General features: G+C 44.3%; 1 long non-coding RNA gene across 1 annotated transcript in view; it reads left to right on the top strand.

The window, feature by feature from the left end:
• Nucleotides 1-11,484, top strand: part of 1700030F04Rik (RIKEN cDNA 1700030F04 gene) — a 72,563-nt gene extending 61,079 nt beyond the window's left edge. The window contains exon 4 of the long non-coding RNA NR_045731.1: nucleotides 11,348-11,484. This is a non-coding gene — a long non-coding RNA (RIKEN cDNA 1700030F04 gene). The remainder of the gene's footprint in view (nucleotides 1-11,347) is intronic.
• The last annotated feature ends 678 nt before the right edge of the window (nucleotides 11,485-12,162 follow it).

Genomic DNA, 12,162 nt, shown 5'->3' with positions numbered 1-12,162 from the left:
TGTCTCAAAAAACCAAACCAAACCAAACCAAACCAAACCAAACCAAACCAAACCAAACCAAAACAAACCAAACCAAAACAAAATAAAACACCAAAAAAAAAAAAGCCTCAGTTTCTTTTATCTTTTTGCCTCAGCTTGTAGGGGAATAAGAGGGGTTAGTGTTCACTAGATTAAACATAGACTTCTTGAGTGGTTAGCATTCCCACATACTGGGTATGTCTGTAACCAGCCCCAAGTAAAATACAGATGCAAAATGAAGGCAGATATCTCCTTATGGGCTGGAGTTCAGTCAATGCTTTTTTCAGCAAACACAGTTTTAAGTGTGTGTTACAAAGTCTTAGCAGCATCAGGTATAATTTTGTACAGTAGTTGTGATATGTGGATTTGAGCTTATCTTATTTTTGGTGAATCCAAAAGTACGCTTATGAATCCATCTTTTAGGTTTCAGAAAGACATTACAGATGCACACATGCACACACAGACACATAGTGCACACATAAGTGCACACACATGTACATATGCATGCATACATGCATGCACATACATGCACATACAATGCATGCACATGATAAAACACACACATGCATGCATACACATCCATACATGCACACATACATATATACACATGCACAGACACACACACACATGCACACACACACACATACACACACACATGCACACACTGTGAACATCTATGAATTTGCCATAAAACATGAGACGCTTTCTGTACTCTTCTCAGGTTCCATTCCTTCCTTCTATGGGATCCTAATTTTTGAATCTATTTTGCTTGTAATTTTCCATGTGTGTTACATCTTCATTATGCTGTTTAAAGTCTACAGTTGCTGGTTATATTGAGGAGTGTATCATGTAGCTAGCTGTCATGAACAGTGGTTCTGGAATCAAATCAATTGTGCTGAAATATAAAATGAAGCATTTATAGTTATGTGACCCTGAGAACATTATTTGCCCTTTCTGAAGATCAGTTTGCTTAGCTCCAAATGGCATTGACCCTGCACTTCACCTCCTGGCTCTGTGGATTTGGTGGAAGAGGAAATGGCAAGGGTGTTGTAATTTCTTTTAAAAGTATATTTATTTTATCATTTTATTTTATGTGTATGTATGCATACCTGAGTGCATGTATAGGCACCATGTGTATGCAGGTTCCTGCAGAGGCCAGAAGAAGACGCTGGCCTTTTGTGAGCTGCCATGTAGGTGTTGGGAACTGAACTCAGATCCTCTGCAAGAGCAGCAAGTCCCTTCGGACACATCTCTTCAGACTCCCTTGTACATTTAGTTTCTTCTGGTTCACAAGTGACTCTTTTGTAATGTCACTTCTCTCTGCTCCTATGCCTCAGATGTCCCCAGGATGCTTGTGACACACACTGACCCTTCCACACTAGCATTTCCTCCAGGCCTCCAGACCTTAAAGAAGCATCTAGAAAGGAACCCATGCACGGAGTGATATCTCCAGCATTTAATGTAGCTACAGAGGAAAGACAAATGAGCTGGGCAGCAGACTGCACATGACAATACTAGATTGTTAATTAGCAAGTTTCTTGGCCTGAGCAGGAAGTCATTCATCATTTTCAGATGAGTAGAGATTGCAGAGCCACCCAGCTGTCCTCCCTCCTTCTGCACCAGTGTGGCAGCTGCGGTTGCCCCCTCTGGAATTGTCCCTCCCACGATGTCTTACTGAGGAAAGTGACCAGGATTCTAGATAAATGTAATAGTCCCGAACTTGGAAAGAGCTGGGGCCAAAGGTTCTCAGAGCTGGAGATCCGAGCCAGAAACCCCCAAATCTATGCAAGGACCTCTGGAACGAGATGAGAAGATGGATGGACTATTTACATGGACACGATGTTCCAAACAGTCCACTTCTGCTGCCAAAATAACTCTCTTGAAATTCACGAGGAGCCTCTCTTGGGCCCCTTACAAAGGCTTGGTGGAGGGGGCTTGTTTTACAGCAAGTGAGCACAGGAAGGAAGAGTGTGAGGCCCCGAAAGTGAAAGCTATTGCTCACATTAAGATATCTAGTGAGAAGCTGGTGTGAGTTCCAGCCGACATCTGTCTGATTTCCAGGTTCAGGCCCACCCTGTTACACCATCGTATGTCCCTCCCATGACAGGTCACTTTGAACACAAAAGCTGTGTCCTAGAGGGTCTTGGTCACTTACCTACTTTCACACCCACAGGGTGCACAGTGCTGGACAGCTGCTGTGTCTTTGATATGGTTGCCTCTAACCTCCAGCAGCTCATCATTTGTGGTTGCATCAAACTCAGACTGGCCGAGCTCCTCGTGCCCTGGCCATTGACACATTTGTTAGATGTTCATGGAAACCACATTATACCTCATGCTGAGAATGTAAAGCGACCACTCTGACCTGCTCATCAAGGCAGGGATGTACCAGAAAAGGCTGGGGATGACCTTTCTCTGAGGAGAGGCAGAGGTTGGCTTATCAAAAGTGTGTCTTTATCAACTCTCCAATGGGAGCAGGTAGGAGCAGTCTGGGAGATATCAGGAAATGGAACAGGAAACATGCCAGGAACCCTTACAATTTGCCTGGAAATGGAGGCCACAAACAGGAGCTGGGCTAGCAAGTGATTGCATGTCTTCACACGAGTACTCTGTGCAAACTGCAGGGCCTGGCCCGGGCCAGGGGTGCGAGCAAGGGAGACATCCTGATTGTGACTACCATTGAGTTATTGTCCCAGCAAGAGACACAGGCGTGGAGGACAGGCTTCTGGCTTTGCCAGTCTATTACAGTTGGGCCGAGTGACAACTTTAGGAGGTATTTTATAGTCTTAAATATAAAGTTAAAATATTACAAAAACCCACGTGATTCTTATTCTCTGATAGAATTAAGAGCTATTTATTATTTATTTATTGGTTCGTAAAGGCTTTATTTCTGGATGCCTCTATAGGTTTTAAACTTTTAGTGATTCTTTGTGAGTTTCACATTCTGCGCCGCAATCCCACTCATTTCCCCATTTCTTCATATCTGCCCTCTACCCTTACAAACTCCTCCCATAAAGGAATAAAAAATAAAAATGAAAAACAACCCCTTTCCTAAAAACAAATCCATCTTGTCATGGAAGCTGTAATTTGTTAAGGGTGTCCCACACTATACCCTTTGTCCACACATCTTTGTGTGCACAGTGATGCATGTGACTCATTGGTCTGGTTTAAGGCCTCTGGCTTCTGCTACACTATCAATACTGAATCCTCACTGGGACCCCTCATCTGCTCTCCTGTTGCTGCCCAGTGTCATAGAGCTCCTGTAGTTTTGGATCTGTAGGACTATTCCTTTTATGTGCTTCAGCAGTTCATAGATGGGGTAGATGTTGGGGTGGGGCAACTCAAAGCCCTGGATCTACCCTGGATTATAGCTGAGTTGGTCAGCCTGCTAGCTCTCCTGCACCCTCACCACCAGGGGGAGCTCTCCAACACTGCCCCTGCTAGCTCACCCCATACCACAGCTGGCAAGGGCAGGGGGCCAGGTTTCCTGCTCTCATGCCCTCGGGATTGGATTATTAGCACCCAGCCCACCAGGGTCAGCTCTACTGTGCTGTTCAGGTGAGGTGTGGCTCTGCTCTCTCAAGTGCTACAGAGGGTGAGGAGCAGGGCGAGCTCTCCCACTATCAAGACACCAGGGTCAGCTCTCTGGCTTGCCACAGGTGGTGGGGGTCTCTCCCTTGCTACCAAGCTGCAGAGGGATCTACTGCTCATGCTCTTGGGTGTGGCTCACCTGTGCACCCCTCTTCTGCCACCAGGGCCAGCTCTACTGTGCTACCCAGGCATGGTACAGGGCCCGCCTGTTCTCTTGAGTGCTGCAGCCAAGAGCTACTTTATTAATATCTATTGAGAAGAAATATTTAGATCGGGGAAACTGAGTCTAAGCATTTAGCTACAACTTTCTCTTGCTTTACCTAGAAAAATATCCCCTTCATTTCTACTGCAACGCTTTCAATAAGTAATGTAAAAGAAAACCAGGGTTATACTGTTTTATTTATAAATTTTTAACTATGCATTCGTAAGAGAAATGGGCTACTGAAAAAGATAAGTCATTTTATCGTTATCACACTAGAGATGTGAAGTATTTCCTTCATATCACCTAAGAGCCAGTCAGCGATCAGAATTCCCTGCTTCTTTTCACAGTTAGTAACAGGAAATAGAAGAGTGCACTTGTATTTGTTATATACATACACATCCATGCTCGCCCTGTTTCGCCTTTTGATTCACTTGGAGAAACTCGATGCAGTGTCTTATGAAACTTTCCACACGCTGCGTTTGGCTGACGGTATTTCGGGACACTGCCATCTGTCTGGCATGATTTGATAACTGGCTTGATCGGCTTGGGTTTTATTTCACAGAAATGTTTACTATGTGTCTCTGGGCTCCTCCCACTGGCTGCCACCAGGGCACTGGGAGCCTGGCCCCTCTCCTTTTTGGATATATGGTTCCATAAGTGGGAGTTTTCTTCTCAGTTTTCCACGTATCGGATTTGCTGGCTGTCTATGGTCGTTGCACATCCATGGTTTTCTGAGGAGTTCAGATAGTGGTATTTTAATACAACCATTCTTCCTGCATCTGTTAGTTGGACTTTTTCTCTAGACAGGGAACTTCCAGACATTTACTGATCAACTTCTTCACAGAGAGTATATATAGAAAAGCCCACATAAATCATCTTTTCCTTTCTACTTACCAGTTTTGGGAATAGTAATCTGGTGTGACCAATGCAGGTAGTTTGTCACCATCATTTAACCCATGGGTTCTAACTTGTTTCACATAATTCAACTCAATGGTCTCTCTGATGCTTAAGTTATCTTGTTATCAGTTAGTGGGAAACCTTCCAGCTTGGTCCCTGGATATTTTAGAGATTTCCCAGATAACTTGGTTAGCTTTCTTGTTTTCCAAATCTAGAGTTAAGTACATGTGATTTCTGATGAGAGATGAATCAGGCTCCCCTTTTCTACAATGGAACCCTAACATACACAGAGACAGAAGTGGAGATATTGGGGAGCATCATAACTGACACAATGCTCTCTGTCATTTTTCTTGAAAATCAAATCTGCTACTGCTCTAGTAAATATGTGGCCCTTTTTATTTGAAAAGAAAAGTGTGTTGTGAGTTCATGTTTATATTTCTAAATAAAATGCAAGATTTCAAGGGATTTTAGCTTTTTCAATTTTTTATATTGCTTTACTTTAGTCTTATAGTAAAAGCTTTTTGTTTTTAAGCATTTTGTGTTAGAGTGCAGGCATATAACTTTAAAACTACACCAATCATACCACGAAACAAGACAACCAAAAGCTACTGAGAATGTCTTTGCATCCTTTATCCATAATTTCAACTGGACAAATATGTATGAGTAGCCCCTGTCCTATGGCTTAGGTTTCTTTAAAAATGTTTCTTCTCTGTGTGGTCGCACACCACCTCAACAGGTTCCTTTATTTTGTTTTGATTTGTGAGAATTTCCCCCAAAGTTTGGTTTAGTTTTATCTTCTAACTTCATGGCAAGATTCCGAAGCTAAACTGCCCAGCGAGCCATAGGGAGCACTCTGCTCTTGCTCCTGATTTCTTCTTTATGTATTTTAAATTAAATACTGTTTTCTTCATATTTTAGACAAAAGAGAGCAGGCTTCCACATAGCACACGACCTCTTTCCTTAGATGAAAGGCATCACACTGTACTTGCTATTAGGCACAATGCAGGTGCAACAACATACAAAGACCCCTTTTAGCCTCTTTTAACGGTGCAGGACCCACTAGCAGGGGGTACATCAGTTGGTTTGGTGTGGATGCCACTGAGGAACACTGGGAAGAACATTCCATTTCTTTCTTTTAGAAATAAACAGCTTTGTGCCATGTCCTTTTGCTTTTTGGCTAAGAAACTGAATATAGAAGTCATCATTATTGATTTTTTTATTCCGTGTGGTAGGGACACGGCGATCTCACATTGTATGTAGGTTTTTCTTGGTGCTTATTATATGTCAAAAGTCTGTCCTAATTTTTGGACAAAGGGCTGAACAAAGTCTTGAGCAAAACAGCAGGACTATTGTCCTTGTGGAACGTCCAACTGTGCAACTAATCTTGGAAATAAGTGTTAATCTTACATCCAATCAATGGACTGAAGTCGGGGGGGCCCCTGTGGTTGAATTAGGGAAAGGCTTGGTTTATAAGTGCATGGCACACCACCCATCTTCAATCCATGCTTTAAAATAATAAACATTCCTTTTAAAAAACATGTCCTAAAAGGATGGACCATCAAGAGACTGCCATATTCAGGGATCCATCCCATAATTAGCCTCTAAATGATGACACCATTGCATATACTAGCAAGCGTTTGGTGCAAGGACCGTGATATAGTCGTCTCTTGTGAGACTAGGCCGGGGCCTAACAAACACAGAAGTGGATGCTCACAGTCAACTATTGGATGGATCACAGGGCCCCCAATGGAGGAGCTAGAGAAAGTATCCAAGGAGCTAAAGAGATCTGCAACCCTGTAGGTGCAACATTATGAACTAACCAGTACCCCGGAGCTCTTGACTCTAGCTGCATACGTATCAAAAGATGGCCTATTCGGCCATCACTGGAAAGAGAGGCCCACTGGACAGGCAAACTTTATATGCCCCAGTACAGGGGAACGCCAGGGCCAAAAAATGGGAATGGGTGGGTAGGGGAGTGGGGGGTGTGTGGGAGGCTTTTGGGATAGCATTGGAAATGTAATTGAGGAAAATACATAATAAAAAAAAACCTATGTATGATGGAAAGAAACAAAATAAAACAAAACAAAACAAAACAAAAAAAAAAACATGTCCTACGAGGACTGGAGAGGGGCGAGAGCTGCAACACAAAGACAAGTGAGGAGTGACAGTGACGAGCTGGACAAGGTTGGCTCCACCGTAGGATGGTGAGGCAGAGAGGGGAGTGTGTGTTCAGCCTGCCAGAGCTAAGATGGGTCATCATTATGGTATGGGAAGGATGGGAGTGAGAGGGAGGTGGGAGGGCAGAGGGAGGGGGACGAGAAAGAGAGGGGGAGAGACACAGAGAGAGCTTGGGAGAGACAGAGAGTGGGAAGGGGAAGGGAGGGAAGGGGGAAGAGAGAGAAACAGAGAGGGGGAAGGTGAAGGGAGGGTAGGAGAGGGAGGGGGAGGGGCAGGAGAGGAGGAGGGGTAGGGGAGGAGGAGGGGGAGGCTTGTTTAGAAAAAGTGCTTGGTCTTCATCACAGGTGGTTATTTCCTGAGGTAGATGATCTTAATCGAGCAGAAGGCGAGATGCTCAGCCTGAGATAATTTAACCTGGGACATTTACAGGGAAGGCAGGGGAGGTGCAGGGCAGCAGCTTGGAAGTGTCTGTCTGGAATTCTAAAGGTGCCACCGGAGGCTGTGGGTGCTTACAGGAGACAGTATCTCCCCAGGGAAAAGGCTCTGAGTGAGGAAAGGGGCTTCAGAATATGTATGTCTACACACACACACACACACACACACACACACACACACACACACACACACGTTTATAGAGCCCAGGGAGAATGAAACACCGACTGAGAAGGCAGGGTTATTTGTTTTAGTTATAATAGCAGTGAAAACTGAAATTCCTTAATAATTTACATTTCCAACATTTTCCAACAAAACCTCTTAGTGATTAGTAGCTTGACTCCTTCACATAACTGAAAAGAAAACAACCTGGGGAGCTCCTGTTGCCCGCCAGCCAGCAAATCTGCCCTGTGCAGAGGACTGAGGCTGGGACAACAGAAGGAGGACACATCAGCTTGGTTCTGCACAGAGTTCACTCTCATTTAGTCAAGATGCAATCTACAGTTGATGATATCCTTGAAGCTAATTCCATGAGCTAAGTATAACTCAGATAGAAAAGTTAGATTTCAAACACAGGCAAAAGAGAAAGACAAATTAAAACCATTAGAGAAGAAGCCTTCTCCCTGGCCAGAGATGGCTTCTCCTCTCACAACAAGATGGATCTTGCCTCCTAATTTTGTCGCAGCCATCTGGGAGACTTGTGAATCACATGATCTTGACACTGCTGACTGCAACAGGCAGACGTAGCTGGAAGTTGCCACTATGAATACTTTGCCACATTTTCCCCTCTCTGTAAGCACACAGTAGGGCTATACGTCTTAGTCTGTTTGTGGTTGGGTAGAGGCATGGGATTATTTCTGGGGAATGGAATATGAACAGAAGAGCTGATACACCTCGAACTCGGAGTTTTGAGTTTTAAACTGTCAGCATCAGAATCTTCCCAGGGCTCCTGCCTTCTTGCCTAGTGACCAGAATCTTTGAAATGGCAGCTGCTGGAAGTCAGGGTTCTCTGTGAGGAGCAGGGCACCTTGAATTTAAAATGGACATGGAACAGACTAAGACATAAATCTGTGTTGTTTTAAGCCTCAGAGATTTGGAGACTATTCTTTACTACATAATTTTTAAGACCTTCCTGACCAACACTGTGGGTATTCTACTGTCTGCTCTTGTTGGGGCTGAATGAGCAGTTGATGTATTCACAAGCAGCGAAAAGCAAACAACTAAACCACATGTTGGTTAATAAACAGTAAACAAACAAAAGCCAGGAAGGAATGGAGGGGGAGGGGTAACCAGAACTCAGGAAAAAAGACTGTGAATTTCCTTTGCACTCATAAACCTGTTTCTTACTGGCTCTCCCCCCCCCCCCCCAAAAGGCATGGAAAAACAATATCCCATTTGTGAAGGTTAAACTCGATTATAAATTTGATGAGATCTAGAATTATTTAAGAAGCAAATTTTAGGCACATTAGTGGGGGCATTTCTAGATTGTCCTGGCTGAGGGAGGGTGACTTGGTCTTGATGTGATTCGCGACTTCCCTGAGTTGGATTCCTGGACTGGGTAGAGAAGAGAAGACAAATGACATCAGCATTATTCTTACCCTGCTTCCCGACTGTGGGGTGTGTCATGATCAGCTGCCTCGTGTAGAGCCGTCTCTGATATGATGGACTGTGAACCCTCAAACTGTGAGCCAAACATACTCTTCCTCAAGTGATTTTTGTCAGCGGAGTCGCTGCTATGATAAGCCTGGCCCTGTGGTTTATTTATATTTAGAGCTGGTTTGTGGGAAGAATGTGGAAGAGTTTAGGAGCTTCAGGCTAGAAAAACCTTAGAGCAGAGCCTAATAGGCTGCTCTAATGGGAGTTTGGAAAATTCGGATCCTGAGAGAACTGCGGGCAGTAGAAACCCAGCTCATGAACTTTTGGGGAAGTATAAGGATTCTATTTGGAACTTAGATAGGGGACACTTGAGTTATAGTTTGGCAAAGAATTTGGTTGTATTCTGTGCATAACCTGAGAATTTGACTTGGGTTAAATTGAAAAGTAATAATTTGGCTGATGGAGGAAATATCAAAACAGGCTAGAATTTAGGTTGTGGCATGGTCATTGCTCACTGCTCTCACCCAGGTCTATAGTGAGAAAGATCAGCAAGTGGAGCAGGGTTGTATTCCTGCAAGGAGGCACTTGGAGGCCACTGTATGATGCTCTGAAGGTGAAGTGTTAGTTGCGGTGGAAATCCTGGGATGCTGAAGATGCCAGGGTCATAGGATACCTACCAAGGAAAGCTGAAGGCACAGAGTGGAGCTGGCCCAAGAGAGGGGCTATGTGTGTAGGTGGCAGAATTGGTGAGGCAGTGACACACAAAGCCTTTTGGATCTCAGGTGACGTCATCACGAGTCTTCTGTGCTGGACTTGGGACTGCAGGACTTAGCGTTCGCTGTGTTTACCTTGTTTCCATCATCATTCCCTGCCCTTCACCCATTTATGCCTTTTGTAATGGGACTTTTATGTGCAATTGTATATTGGAAATAAATAATTTGTTTTTATATTTTTTTTCTAGAGGTTCATAGAGTTAAGACTTCAGTCACTGAGTCTGAAGAGGCACTGTGCTTACCTATTTGAACAGTGTTGGGACTCTTAAAGACAACTGGGACTTTTGGAGTTGGACTGGATACATTTTACATTATGAGATGGCCATGAGGCTGTGGGGATAAAAGGTAGAAGAATATGGCTCAAAAGTGACATAATAACATAGCATACTAACAAGGGATGGGCTTGTGGTTAGTGTTGATTACCAACCTCATGGGATTTGGAGTTAAATAAGAGACAAACCTCCTGGCTTGGCTATGAAGGCTTTTCTAGAGTGGTTAACTGGCACAGAAAGACTTACCTTAAATGTAGGAGGTGAAATTACATAGGTGGGGTCCCAGACAGAACCAAGGGGAAAAGCCAGTGGAGCATCAACATTTTCTCTGTTTCTTGGCCTCAGCCACAGTGTGGTAAGCCACCCCAAGCTCCTGCTACCCTGTTGTGGTGGTTTGTATAGGACTTTGTGTTTGAATGCTTGGCCCATGGGGAATGGCAATATTAGAAGGTGTGGCCTTGCTAGAGGAAGTATGTCACTATAGGGGCAGGGTCTGAGCTCTCCTATGCTCAAGCCACACCCAGCCACAGTCCCTTTCTGATTCCTGTGGATCAAGATGTTCAACCCTTGGCTCCTCCAGCACCATGTCTGCCTGCACGCTGCCATGCTTCCCACCATGACTACACTGGACTAAACCTCCGAAACTGTCAGCCAGCTCCCAATTAAATGCTTTCCTTTATAAGAGTTGCCATGGTCATGGTGTCTCTTCACAGAAATAAAATCCAAACTGAAGTGGAAACTTCTAATTCTTTGGAAAGTTAGTTATGTTAAATGATGTTTTGGTGGGGGCACACATGTGAAAGGATGTTTTGATATAGCAAACACGTGAAAGCACCTGTGATAAAGGAGTATAAATATGACCCCACAGACAGTGGGGGACGAGCGCTGAGTGTTGGTTTGCTCCGCCTTGTTATTCTTTGCTAAAGACACACATGTATTGGTTCACCTTATATAGCGTTGTTAAGCTCAACATGTGGCAAAGCTGCCATTGAGAGAAACTTGCCAAATAATTGCTTGTGTGGTTCCTAGGGTAGTTTGCCACTTCTGCGGCCTTGCCTCAGGCTGGTTGCTGAGCCTGGTGGTTTCTTCAGGTTTGAACTACAGCTGCTGTTTCATCCCTGGTGTCTGCCTGCCGAGAGAGGACTGCTCTGTAGCTGCAGAAGAAGAAAGAGCTCACCCACAAAGAACCATTGCTGAACAGGGCCACTTCCCCCACATCTTAATAACTTTTCTCTTCTCTTACCTCTGCTGGATGGTAGGCTAGAGGGGAGATTGAACTCTTATTAAAAGTAGGTTGTAAAAATTTATGACAACACCCACTTTTCCTGCGACGATGGATGGTACCCTCAAACTAAGCCAAAGTAAACCCTGGTTTTGTTCTTTTTTTTCAGGTATTATGACCAGGGTCCTGACTTGCCCATCTATTCTTAGGCAGAAAGGCCACTGTGAAGAGCACTCTATGTCCCAGATTGTTGTGCTCCTTCGGAAGGGGCTGATAACTGTTAATAGAATGGAATTCCATATATAATCTCTGTGTGGTCTCTGCTCAGTCAATGTATCTGAGCTCAGTTCCGCCATCCATAAAGTCAGCTTCATAATAACAGCCCTTCACTCCACTCTGTGGAGCTGCCATGAAGATTAAGGGGACTAATGTATACAGAGTCCTCAGCATCCTGCTACATGCAGCTTCCCACAAGAATAGCCCGGTTCTGACTTTTATTTATAAAAAGAGAACGCAAGAGGAGAAATGAGAGATGTCTGTCTATTTGCTTGCTGTAACAAAAGCCCATAGATGGAGTAGCTTATAAACAATAGGAACTTATTTCTGAGTTTTGGGGGCCAGAAGTTCATGATCAAAGCACCAGCAGATTTGCTGCCTGGTGAGGCAAGATGACACTCCTCACTCTGTTCTCTCATAGCAGGAGGGGAGGCAGCTCTCGAATGCCTCTCTTATAAGGGTTCTGATCTCCTCCATCCTCAAGAACTAGTCGATATCTCAAAGCACAGTCTTCTAATCTATCACAGTCTCATCACAGAGATGGGGGTTAGACAGGGTTAGGCATGAAGTGGTGGGCAGATTTTATTTGTTACAGATCCTTAATGGGGTCTGACATCCCCAGGAGACACCATCACCATACTGAAATCTGTGACCAGTTCTACCCGGGAGACTGCTTGAAGGGAAGATGGGGCCAAGGGCTCTATTAAT

This window comes from Mus musculus, chromosome 6 (genome assembly GCF_000001635.26).
Source record: "Mus musculus strain C57BL/6J chromosome 6, GRCm38.p6 C57BL/6J".
Lineage (NCBI taxonomy): Eukaryota > Metazoa > Chordata > Mammalia > Rodentia > Muridae > Mus > Mus musculus.
This window is presented reverse-complemented; position numbering and strand designations above follow the sequence as displayed.